The 11,255-nt window shown below is 38.2% G+C and overlaps 1 pseudogene; it reads left to right on the top strand.

Annotated features, from left to right (window-relative positions):
- The window catches only part of LOC144455678 (LYR motif-containing protein 1 pseudogene), a 65,402-nt pseudogene extending 57,969 nt beyond the window's left edge, over positions 1-7,433 (top strand).
- The last annotated feature ends 3,822 nt before the right edge of the window (positions 7,434-11,255 follow it).

Here is an 11,255-nt window from a genome sequence, read left to right on the forward strand (position 1 = left end):
GGATGCCATCTTTTTTTCATTAACCTCTAACTAAAATCCTTCAATTATTTTAAAACACGATTCTAAAAAGGGGTCCATAATCTTCATCAGATTGTAATAGGGGTCTATGATGAACAAAAAATGGTTAAGAACCCCTGATCTACACAGAGAACACCCATTCTGCATTCTTGAGAGGCTCAGAAAGTCCCATAGAATAGATTACATGGAAAATGTGAACCACACTGGGCAAAACCGAGGAACTTGTAAATTTGGACTGCTGTTGTTTTAACTGACCACACATGAAAACTAGCAAATCTCCAATCGCTGCAGCAATTGTGAGATTTGCCAGCCTGGGACGTTGCTACTCACTGTGGCTTCCCAGGGGACCAGTTCAATTCCTGGTCTAATCCAGGGGATCATAGTGCCAGGCCCTGGGTTCCTCTCTCAAATCCTTAAGTGTCTCAGTCTCAATCGCCAGCTGGGCCAAGTGTAGCTCAATGTCCTATTGTTTTCTGATGGCTTACCCTGAACCCCCAAACCACCCCCAGTCTGTGAGACTTAGGGGACAAAATTTCTACTGCCTTCTTTCCCTTCTCCCCCCTGTCCCACACTTTAGAATCCAGGGCTGCTTTCTCTAACATGTATACAGAGCACTGTGGAAAGACTACTCTATCTGGGGCCAGAGAACCAGGGTATGAATTATAATCCTGCTACTTTCTAACTGTTTCTGTTTCCTCACCTGTAAAGGAGACTTGATGATAGAGACATATCCTACATCATGGAGTTATTAACCTGGGATTCACAGACCATGGATTTCAAGGTATTGGAGAATTTGGATGAGAAAAAGTTACCCTTTCATTTTATTAACTTCTAACTGAAATTTAACATTTTCACCAATTATTTTAAAACATGATTTGGAGAAAAAATCCAGAGGCTTCAACAGGCTATTACCATTGCACACAAAAATGGTTAAAAACCCCATCCTAGATGATCTGGGTCTTCTAGACAGTAGAGGTCCCTTTTAGCACTAAGGCCCCTGAGTCCCTCTGCATTCCAAAGCCAAGCACATTTACAGAGGTTCAGGTTCTGAAAAAAGGTTATGACAATGCAAGTAATCAGAAGTGTGTGAAAGAGCTCTCAACCCCCACCCACCCACCAAATGTCCAAATGGAGAAAGGGGAAAAAAGAAAGAATAGAATCTGCAAATTCTACTTCAAGGAGTTAGGCCTTCAATTGCTAACAAAATTCTAAAATGTCATATTAAAGGGATGATTCTTGAACATCTAGAAAAGAACTCAATGATCAGAAACAGCCAGCATGGCTTCACCCAGAACAAGACATGTCACTGTAAGTTCATTTTCTTCTTTTACAGGGGTACCCAAACAGTACATCCGTACAGACAGAGCTTCCTTAAATTTTTCAAAGCATTTGCCACATTATTTCACACTTTTCTTGTGGACAAGATGGAGAGACATGGGCTAAACTAATGGGGTCAAACTCAAACAGATACTAATCTATACATAATGATCCCTACAGGTTGTTTATTGACTTAAAAATCACATCTTAACATTATAAATGTTCCATTGTATTTTATTCATTTTGTTAAATATTTCCCAATTACATCTTAATCTGGTTCAGGCTGCCTTCTCCCTCCATCCCATGGTCTAAATTGAACACTAAATCACTAAACTCTGACATCCCCCAGGAAAGAGCCTGTATACATGACATATAACTGTAGGAGCCCATGACCACAAATTCACACAGACACCTCCCCAAAGTCACAAAAGCCCCCTTTCTCCCAATTAATTTCATTAATCATACGGCAAACCCCCTAAACTGATGGAAGAACTATATAGGATAAAGCAAGATTAGAGCTAATTGCTGTCTAGACTAATCAGTTTCTCAATTACTCCTGGGAGGTGGTAGTAAAGGGAATATAGATAATTGAAACCCACAGAGAATTTCAATACAGCCCTCCTTTAAGCATTCCTTTCTTTTTTCTCTCTCCCTTCCTCCTTGGAGATTTCATCCACTCTCACAGCTCTATGAGGTGATTATCCATCATCTCTATGGAGATAACTCTTAAATCCACACCTGCAGGTTCCTTCTCTTCCTGAGCTATAGATCTGTACCTCCAAATACTTGCTGGACATTTCCACCTGGATGTCCTACCATCACCTCAAACTTGGCTTGTACAAAACAACTCATCCTTCCCACAATACCTACTCCTTTTTCTCATCCCTTTGTCTCTGATGATGTCATGTCTATTCCACAATTCTGTTTGGGCAGCTTAGAAACCTGAATTTACTTTGGCTTCTCTCTCTACTTCAGCCCTCACGTGTATGTAATTGCCAACTCACTCTGTAATGCTTCTCCTAGCTTTTCCTTCTTTTCCATTCCTATTGCTACAATCAAAGTTCAGGCTCTCTTTACAGAACCCTTACAGTCACTTTCACACTGGTCTTCCACCTCTAGTCTCTGCTCTCTCCCTCCCATCCTATAAATAGTTGCCAGTGTATCATCCCAAAGTGCAGCTCTGAACACAACCATTCCCCTGCTCAATATCCTTCCATGGCTCTCCATTATCAATTCAATTCAATTTGATAAAAAATTACTAAGTACCTATTATGTATAAGACACTGACTCAGCTACCTGAGGATGCAAAGACCTATATGACACAGAACCTGTTCTCAAGAAGTTTACATTCTCATAGAGCAGAAGAGATAAGCATAGAAATGACTATAATACAGGAAAGTTTCAATCATATCTGACTCTTTGTGTCCCCATTTGGGGTTTTCTTGGCAAAGATATGAGAGTGATTTGCCATTTCCTTCTCCAGTTCATTTTCAAGATGAGGAAACTGAGGCAAACAGGGTTAAGTGACTTGCCCAAGGTCACACAGCTAATAAGTGTCTGAGGCTAGATTTGAACTCAAGAAGATGAGTCTTCCTGATTTTAAGCCCATGCTCTATCCACAGTACCACCCAGCTGCCCCACAAGAAAGAATGGCTGAATGCAAAGGACAGGTCTAAACAAAGTGTTAAACATAAGGAGTGTGAAATTATTTTCACCTGAGAAAGTCAGCGAAGATTTCACAGAGAAGAAGGAGGCTTTTAGGCTTTAAAGGAAGTAAAGCTTTTCCACACATGGAGATGAAGTGGGGCACATTACTGGCATGGAGGCCAGCATGAGAAAAGGTGCTGAAACCAAAAAATGGTAAGACAAAAATGGAAGCAGAGAGGAGTCTAGGTTGGCAGGAATGTAGAGTATTCAAAGAGATGGGAGTGGAAAGGTAGGTTGGAGCCAGATTTCTGAGGACCTTGAATGTCAAGATGCTTCATGTGGCAGACGATGGGGAAACCCTGGCAGTGTTTTAAGAGAAGAGTGACATGACCAGAATAGTGAAATAAGAATATTGCTCAGGCAGGAGAGTAAGACAGAGTTTGCATAGGGAACAGGCTGCAGAAAGTGAGGCCAATTGGGAAGCTTCTCCATTGGTTTAGACAAAGGAGAAACAAGAATGTGAATTGGGGTGATTGCAGGAGGAGTTAAAGGAAGGGATGGATGAATGAGATATTGGGGTTGTAGAATTGACAGGACTTGGAAACTAATTGGTTGTGTGGACATGAGAGAAGGAAGAGTCAAAGATAAGGCTAATAATGAAAGCCTAGGCAGCCAGAAAGAATGGTATGCCATTGGTAAAAACAGAAAAGGCAGAGGAAGAACTGTTGGGGGGATTTTTCTACTGAGCTTGTTTTTGGCAGGTTTAAGTGTGGCAGACAGATGGAAATATGGGATGTGTGCTTTGGGGAACAATAAAGAGTAGAGATATGGATTTGAAAATCATCTGTATAGAGTAAATAATCCCCAGGAGAGAATTAGATCACTAAGGAAAATCAAGAGTTGGAAGAGACCTCGGTACCTATCTACGTCAAGTATATGAAAAGAATTACCATTAAAACATACATGACAGATGGTATGTTAGAGAGAGGAGAGAGAAGAAAAGAGGGCCAAAAATAGAACACTAGACATCACCCACATTGAAGTCATGGAAGGTGGAAGGAAAGGGAGCCATTCAAACGAGACAGAGTTCTGAGAGATAGGAGAAGAACCAGGAGAATGTAGTCTAGGAAGCCAAGACAGCTGAGGTTATCCAGAGAGAAAAGATGAAGACGCTCAGTAAAGATGTCAGTGTAAAAGGTTCCAATAAAACCAAGTCCTAAAGCAGAGAGTCTTCACTTGGGTTCCACAAAGTGTCATTGGATAGATTTCAGGGGTTTCATGACCTTGGATAGTAAATAATAATAATTAATAATAATAATAATAATAATATTCTTTATGTTCACTAACTTTTGGTTTCCTTTGTAATTCTAAGTATTTTATTTTACTCATTTAAAAACATTATTATGAAACAGGGTCCTTGGGTTTCACTAGACAGCCAAAATTGTTGATCACACACATGCACGCATACATTTACACACACAAATACACATGCACACACAAAAAATATTAAGAACCTTGGTTCCAAAGACATCTCGAGAATAAATGAGACATTAACCCATATGAAGTAAACAATCAATAAGCAAAAAAGATGAATGAAAAGAATTTATGAATGAAAAGTAATTCTCACTAAAAGCAAACAAAAGAGGTAAAACAATGCAGGACCGTACTGGTGTTGTGCATTTGGATAGTAACTGTAACAACTACAGAGTGAACAGAAGTTTAAAAACAACAACAATCAATGTCCAGAAATCCCTAACGGACATTTAAGGAACTAGCAGACATAACAAAACCAGTGAGGAATACTGTGGGTTAAGAGGACCGACCCTAGGATAAAACTCCAGAAAAAGAGCAATAATTACAAGAAGAACATGAGAAAAGGAATTGACTTGCTCATAAAATTTCAAGAGTGAATAAAAGGAGGGGCAAAGTCAGGACAGCAGAGAAAAGGCAGCCACTTGCCTGAGCTCTCCCTGAAACCCCTTGAAACACTTTTAAATAATGACATAAAAAATTTCCGGGGCAGCAGAACCCACAAAAGGGCAGGGTGAGATAATTTTCCAGATAAAGACAACTTCGGTCAGCCAGAAGGGTCTGTCCTAAGGGGATGAGAGTGGAGCACAGTCCAGTGCAGGCCGTGCCAGCATAGACCAGGCCCCTCCAAACCAGAAGCAGGCCTGGGGAGCCATTGAATCAGCAATGGCAACAGCTGCTTCTGGAGCTCTCAGGCTCACAGACGGTAGGGAGGTTCAAACAACTGGTCAGACAGAGATTACAGGGTCACTTTGCTAGCACTGAGTTAGGACTCTGTTGCTTTGCCCATACTCAGACCTGGATCTCAATCCTGGGCGGCAGTTCCAGGGCAAGAAGGAGCACTAGCATAGCACAGCTTGTGGTCACAGTAGGGCCAGGACCCTCCTTACAATTCCAGGGCAGACAAGAGTGCCTGTGTCACTCACAGACCAAAGCACAGGCCAGGAGAGGAGTAAACTCTTGTCCTTAGATCATACCACCTTGGCAGAACTGAAAACTTCCAGGTCTTTAGAAGTATCTCTGAAAACAGCTGCACAAAAGCTTGGGACAATGTGCCCTCCACCGTGGGAGAAGATCCCCACTTCAACAAAGAGTTAAAAAGTCAAGAAATAAGCTGGGAAAATAAGCAAACAGAAAAATAATCTGATCATAGATAGTTACTATGGTGACAAGAAAGATCAAAACACACACTCAGAAGAAGAAAACAAAGTCACAGCTCCTATATCCAAAGCCTCCAAGAAAAAAATTTTGAATTGGTCTCAGGTCAGGGAAGAGCTGAAAAAGGGATTTGAAAATCAAGTAAAAGAGGTAGAGGAAAAATTGGGATGAGAAATGAGGTTGATGCAAGAAAATCATGAAAAATATCAACAGCTTGGTAAAGGAAACACACAAAAAAATGAAGAAAATAACACCTTGAAAAACAGACTGGCAAAAACAAATGGTAAAAGAGGTATAAAAAGCCAACGAGGAGAGAAGAATTCCTTAAAAAGCAGAATTAGCCAAATGGAAAAAGAGGCACAAAAATTCATTGAAGACAAAAAACTCTTTAAAAAGTAGAATTGGCAAAATGGAAAAGGAGGTACAAAATCTCACTGAAGAAAATAATTCCTTAAAAATTATAATTGAGCAAATGGAAGCTAATGACTTTATGAGAAATAAAGACATTATAATACAAAACCAAAAGAATGAAAAAACAGAAGACAATCTGAAATATCTCATTGGAAAAATAACTGACCTGGAAAATAGATCCAAGAGAGATAATGTGAAAATTATTGGACTACCTGAAAGCCATGTTAAAAAAAAAAGAGCCTAGACATCATCTTTTAAGTAATTATCAAGGAAAACTGCCCTGATATCCTAGAACCAGAGAGTAAAATAGAAATTAAAAGAATCCACTAATCACCTCGTGAAAGAGATCTCAAAATGAAAACTCCCGGTAATATTATAGCCCAATTCCAGAGTTCCCAGGTCAAGGAGAAAATATTGCAAGCAGCCAGAAAGAAACAATTCAAGGATCATGGAACCAGGATAATACAAGGTTTAGCAGCTGCTTCATTAAAGAATCATAGAGCTGGGAATATGATATTCCAGAGGGCGAAGGAGCTAGGATTACAACCAAAAATCTCCTACCCAGCAAAACTGAGTACAATCCTTCAGGAGAAAAAAAATGGACATTCAGTGAGATACAGGACTTTCAAGCATTCTTGATTAAAAGACCAGAGCTGAATAAAAAATTTGACTTTCAAATGCAAGACTCAAGAGGTAAATAGGAAAGGGAAATTATAAGGGACTTAATAAGGTTAAACTGTTTACATTCCTATATGGGAAGATGATATTTGTAACTCATAAGAACTTTCTCATTATTAGGGTAGTTGACAGAGGGCATGGGTGTGAGTTGAATATGAAGAGATGATACCTAAAAAAATAAAATTAAGGGATGAGAGAGGAATGTACTGGGAGAGGGAGAAAGGGCATCTGTCTCCATCAGCTCCACAGGACTCCCAACACTCTCTCCTCTCTTTCTCTGTATTGTGGGGCTGGCGTGATGGACACAGTGTAAGTGTAAGAGATAGTGACAGCAACATGACAAGAAGTCCTCAACCTATACCGCAAGATTTTCAGGTTTGCAAGGAGGGCAGATGGAAGACACCATCAGAGAAAAGCAGTACATTATAAATGAAGCCAGAATGTTGTTCCAGAAAAACAAAAATCTTATGGATTCAGAACTAATTAAACAATGTATAGATGAATGCATAGCAAAAATTGAAACAGGATTGTATTATCAGATCCCATATCCAAAGCCAATCCACCTGCCTCCAATGGCCCTCACTCCCCTACAGAGTCATGGACTTCAAACCCAGCAGAAGCTAAGAAAATGTTCTAAACCATTATATCTCAAGTCCCACAATGAAGTTACTTAATCCAAGAAATAGGTTCTCTGTATGAACTGTGAGCCAGGCAGGGCCTGAGCACAAACTAGATGATGAATCTTTTCTACTTAAGTTCAGTCAAAGAAAGGAAGAACAAAGAATATAGAGTTTTTGCTGTAATTTCTCTTAAACACTCAAAGATTTGGGTCCTTATTCTCAATAACACTAATTTAATGCCTTTGAATTTATTAGTATCAGTGTTTTATTTTCAAAGATGATGAAAATCTTCAATAAAAATTGTTCATAAAAAAGGAGAAAGGGAGAGGTAGAATAGGGTAAATTATCTCACATAAAAGAGGCAAGAAAAAGCTTTTACAATGGAGAAGAAGAAGAGGGAAGTGAGGGGGAGTGAACGAACCTTACTCTCATAAGAATTGGCTCAAAGAGGGAATAACATACACACTCAACTGGGTATAGAAATCTATCTTACTCTACAAGAAAGTAGGAGGGGAAGGGGATAAGAGAAAGGAAAGTGATAGAAGGGAGGACAAATTGAGGGAGGGGGTAGTCAGAAGCAAAACACTTTTGAGGAGGGACAGGTTGAAAAGAGAGAGAGAATAGAATAAACTTGGGGGAGGATGAAGGGAAATACAGTTAGCAATAGTAACTGAAAAAAATTTGAAGCAAATTTCTCTGATAAAGGCCTCATTTCTCAAACATAAAGAGAACTGAGTCAAATTTATAAAAATAAAAGCCATTCCCCAAATGATAAATTATCAAAAGACACAAACAGTTTTCAGATGAAGTAATCAAAGTTATCCATAGCCTATCTATGAAAAAAATGCTCTAACTCACTATGGATTGGAGAAATGCAAATTAAAACAATTCTGAGGTACTACCTCATACCTGTTAGATTGGCTAATAAGACAGAAAAGGAAAATGACAAATGTTGGAGGGGATGCGGGAAAAATGAGACATTAACACACTGTTGGTGGAGTTGTGAACTAATTCAACCATTCTGTAGAGCAATTTGGAACTATGCCCAAAGGGCTATAAAACCATGCATACCCTTTGACCTAGCAATACCACTATTAGATCTGTATCCCAAAAGAGATAAAAAATAAATAAATAAAAGGAAAAGGAACCATATGTACAAAAATATTTATAGCAACTCCTTTCTGGTGGCAAAGAATTGGGAATTGAAGGGATGCCCATCCATTGGGGAATAGCTGAACAAATTATGGCATGTGATTATGGTGGAATACAATTATGCTATAAGAAATGATGACCAGGATGCTCTCAGAAAAATCTGGAAAGACTTACATGAGCTGATGCAAAGTGAAATTTACTGTGTACAAAGTAACAGCAATATTGTAAGATGATCAGCTATGAATAATTTAGCTGTTCTCAGCAATACAATGATCCAAGACAACTCTGAAGGAGTTATGATGAAAAATGCTATCCATCCCCAAAGAAAGAAATGATGGTGTCTGAATACAGATTGAAGCATACTTTGTTTACTTTCTTCATTTTTCTTGAGGGTTTTTTTTGTCTATGTTTTCTTTCACAACATGACTATTATGGAAATGTTTTGCATGACAATACATGTATAACTTATATCAAATTGCTTCTCAATGAGAGGGTGTGGGGAGGGATGAAGGGAGAGAATTTGGACCTCAAAGTTTTAAACACCAATGTTAAAATTGTTTTTTACATGTAACTGGGGAAAAATAAGCTACTAAATACATTTTTTTAAAAAGTGAATGAAAGACCTAGTAAAAGAAATGAGGGAGAGTTCTGGGTCACATGGCTCACAAGTCCCCAAGGATACCATGGTATAGATTTCAGGGGATCCATGAACTTGGATGGTAATAATAACAATAATAATAATAACCTTATATTCACTAACTTTTTATTTCCTTTGCAATCTTATGGAGTTTATTTTATGCATTTAAAAACATTATTATGAAAAGCATGACAAGTTTAGCATTTTTTTTTCAGTTCTCACTAACTCTCAGAAAAAATCCCAAGAGAGAACTTATGTACCAGATATAGAACAATTACAGCTGAACCTACAGGACAGGATAAGTCAAGTCTACAAGCATTTATTAGGCATTTAGTATGTGTCAGGCATTGTGCTAAGCACTGAGGATAAAAAGGAAAAAAAACCAGTCCCTGGTCTTAAAGAGTTCATGGTCTAATGGGGGAGATAACACGCAAGCAACTATGTATGAACAAGAATATATATATACATATATATATACATACACATATACATGTATGTTTATATATGGATAGACATATGTGTATATATATGTATACACATGTATACACCCACATGCGCACACACACATATATACATACATATATATGCATGTATGTGTGTTTGTGTGTATATATATATGTATATGTATGTATATGTATGTATATGTATAAAACACAGGAGATTAGCAATGGAAGGAAAGCTCTAACATTAGGGAAGAGCAAAAAAGGGTTTTTGTAGAAGGTAGGATTTTAGCTGAGACTTGAAGAAAGCCAGGAGGCAGAGATGAGGAGGAAGAGAATCATAGCAGTAAGGGACACCCAGTGGAAAATGCATGGAGTCAGAAGATGGAATATTTTGAAAGAGAAGCAGCCAGGAGACTAGCATCATTCGATCAGAGTATATGGAGGAGAGTAAGGTATAAGAAGATTGCAAAGGCAGGAGAGGGCCAGGTTATGAAGGGCTTTAAAAGCCAAATAGAGGATTTGGTATTTTATACTAGAGGTAAAAGTGAGAAATTTGAGCAAGTCATTTAGCCTATATTTGCCTTAGTTTCCCCATCTGTAAAATAGGGATAATGATAGCAACTACCTCCCATGATTTTTGTGAGGATAAAATGAGATAATGTCTGCAAAATATTTTGCAAATTTTAAAAGGCTACGTAAATGCTAGTTATTGATATTGTTATTCTTAACATTAATGATTAACACTCACTTAGCACCCCTTCCTCACCAGCCTCCATGCCCCAGCAGAAACATAAAAACTAACCCACAGGTTTGTGCCTAAGATCCACATGAGGATGCCTTTCCTCCAGAAAAATGCCACCCTACCTTTTCCCTATCCCTACAGAAAGTAGCAGAAGCTGCTAAGTCTAGCTGGAGAAGGAAATAACAAGAGTCAGAGATAGAACTGAGCCAGGGGGCCAGTATGAGTGGGTATACTAACCCTGAAGGAAAAGAGACTAAAACCAATTAGGGTTAGTCCTGTCTCTCCAGAAACTAATTAGGGCAAGGACCGAGGCCTTGGAAAATAAAAGCCCCGATACAGGAAGAGGCTGGGGCAGCTTTGTAGTCCAATTCTGACAGTGTATCTACCATCAAAGAGAAAAGAGTCAGAAAATGAGTGACAGTGGAAATAATGAGAAAAAGATGAAACACTAAAGACATTAAGAGAAAAAAAGTCAGTTAAAAACCAAAAAAAAATAGATGAATCAACATAAAAAATACTAAACATAGACTCAAGGATAAGTACTAAATCCTCAAAAATGTTACAAAGCTCTCTTAACAAATATTATAGGACAGAGCAAATTGAACCATGATATTCCAAAGAACATCACGGAATCATATGAGAGAATTGAACAAAAACAAGATATTCCAAATGATTCAAAAGAGAAATGAAAATCATAGTAGAAGTTGAAAGGAAACAAATACCAGAATATGTAAATAGCTTTTGCAGCAGAAATAATTAACAGTAAGAAAAACTTGAATACACAGTGACAATTTTCTCCAAAGAAGTAAAATAGAGAATAACTTACTTAGGATACAAAAATACTGAAGTGAAGGGCAGTCTATAATAAGAGAAGCAAAAGGTAATAACATTAAAAGAATACA

This window comes from Phascolarctos cinereus, unplaced genomic scaffold, assembly GCF_003287225.1.
Source record: "Phascolarctos cinereus isolate Bilbo 61053 unplaced genomic scaffold, phaCin_HiC Scaffold_2;HRSCAF=192, whole genome shotgun sequence".
Lineage (NCBI taxonomy): Eukaryota > Metazoa > Chordata > Mammalia > Diprotodontia > Phascolarctidae > Phascolarctos > Phascolarctos cinereus.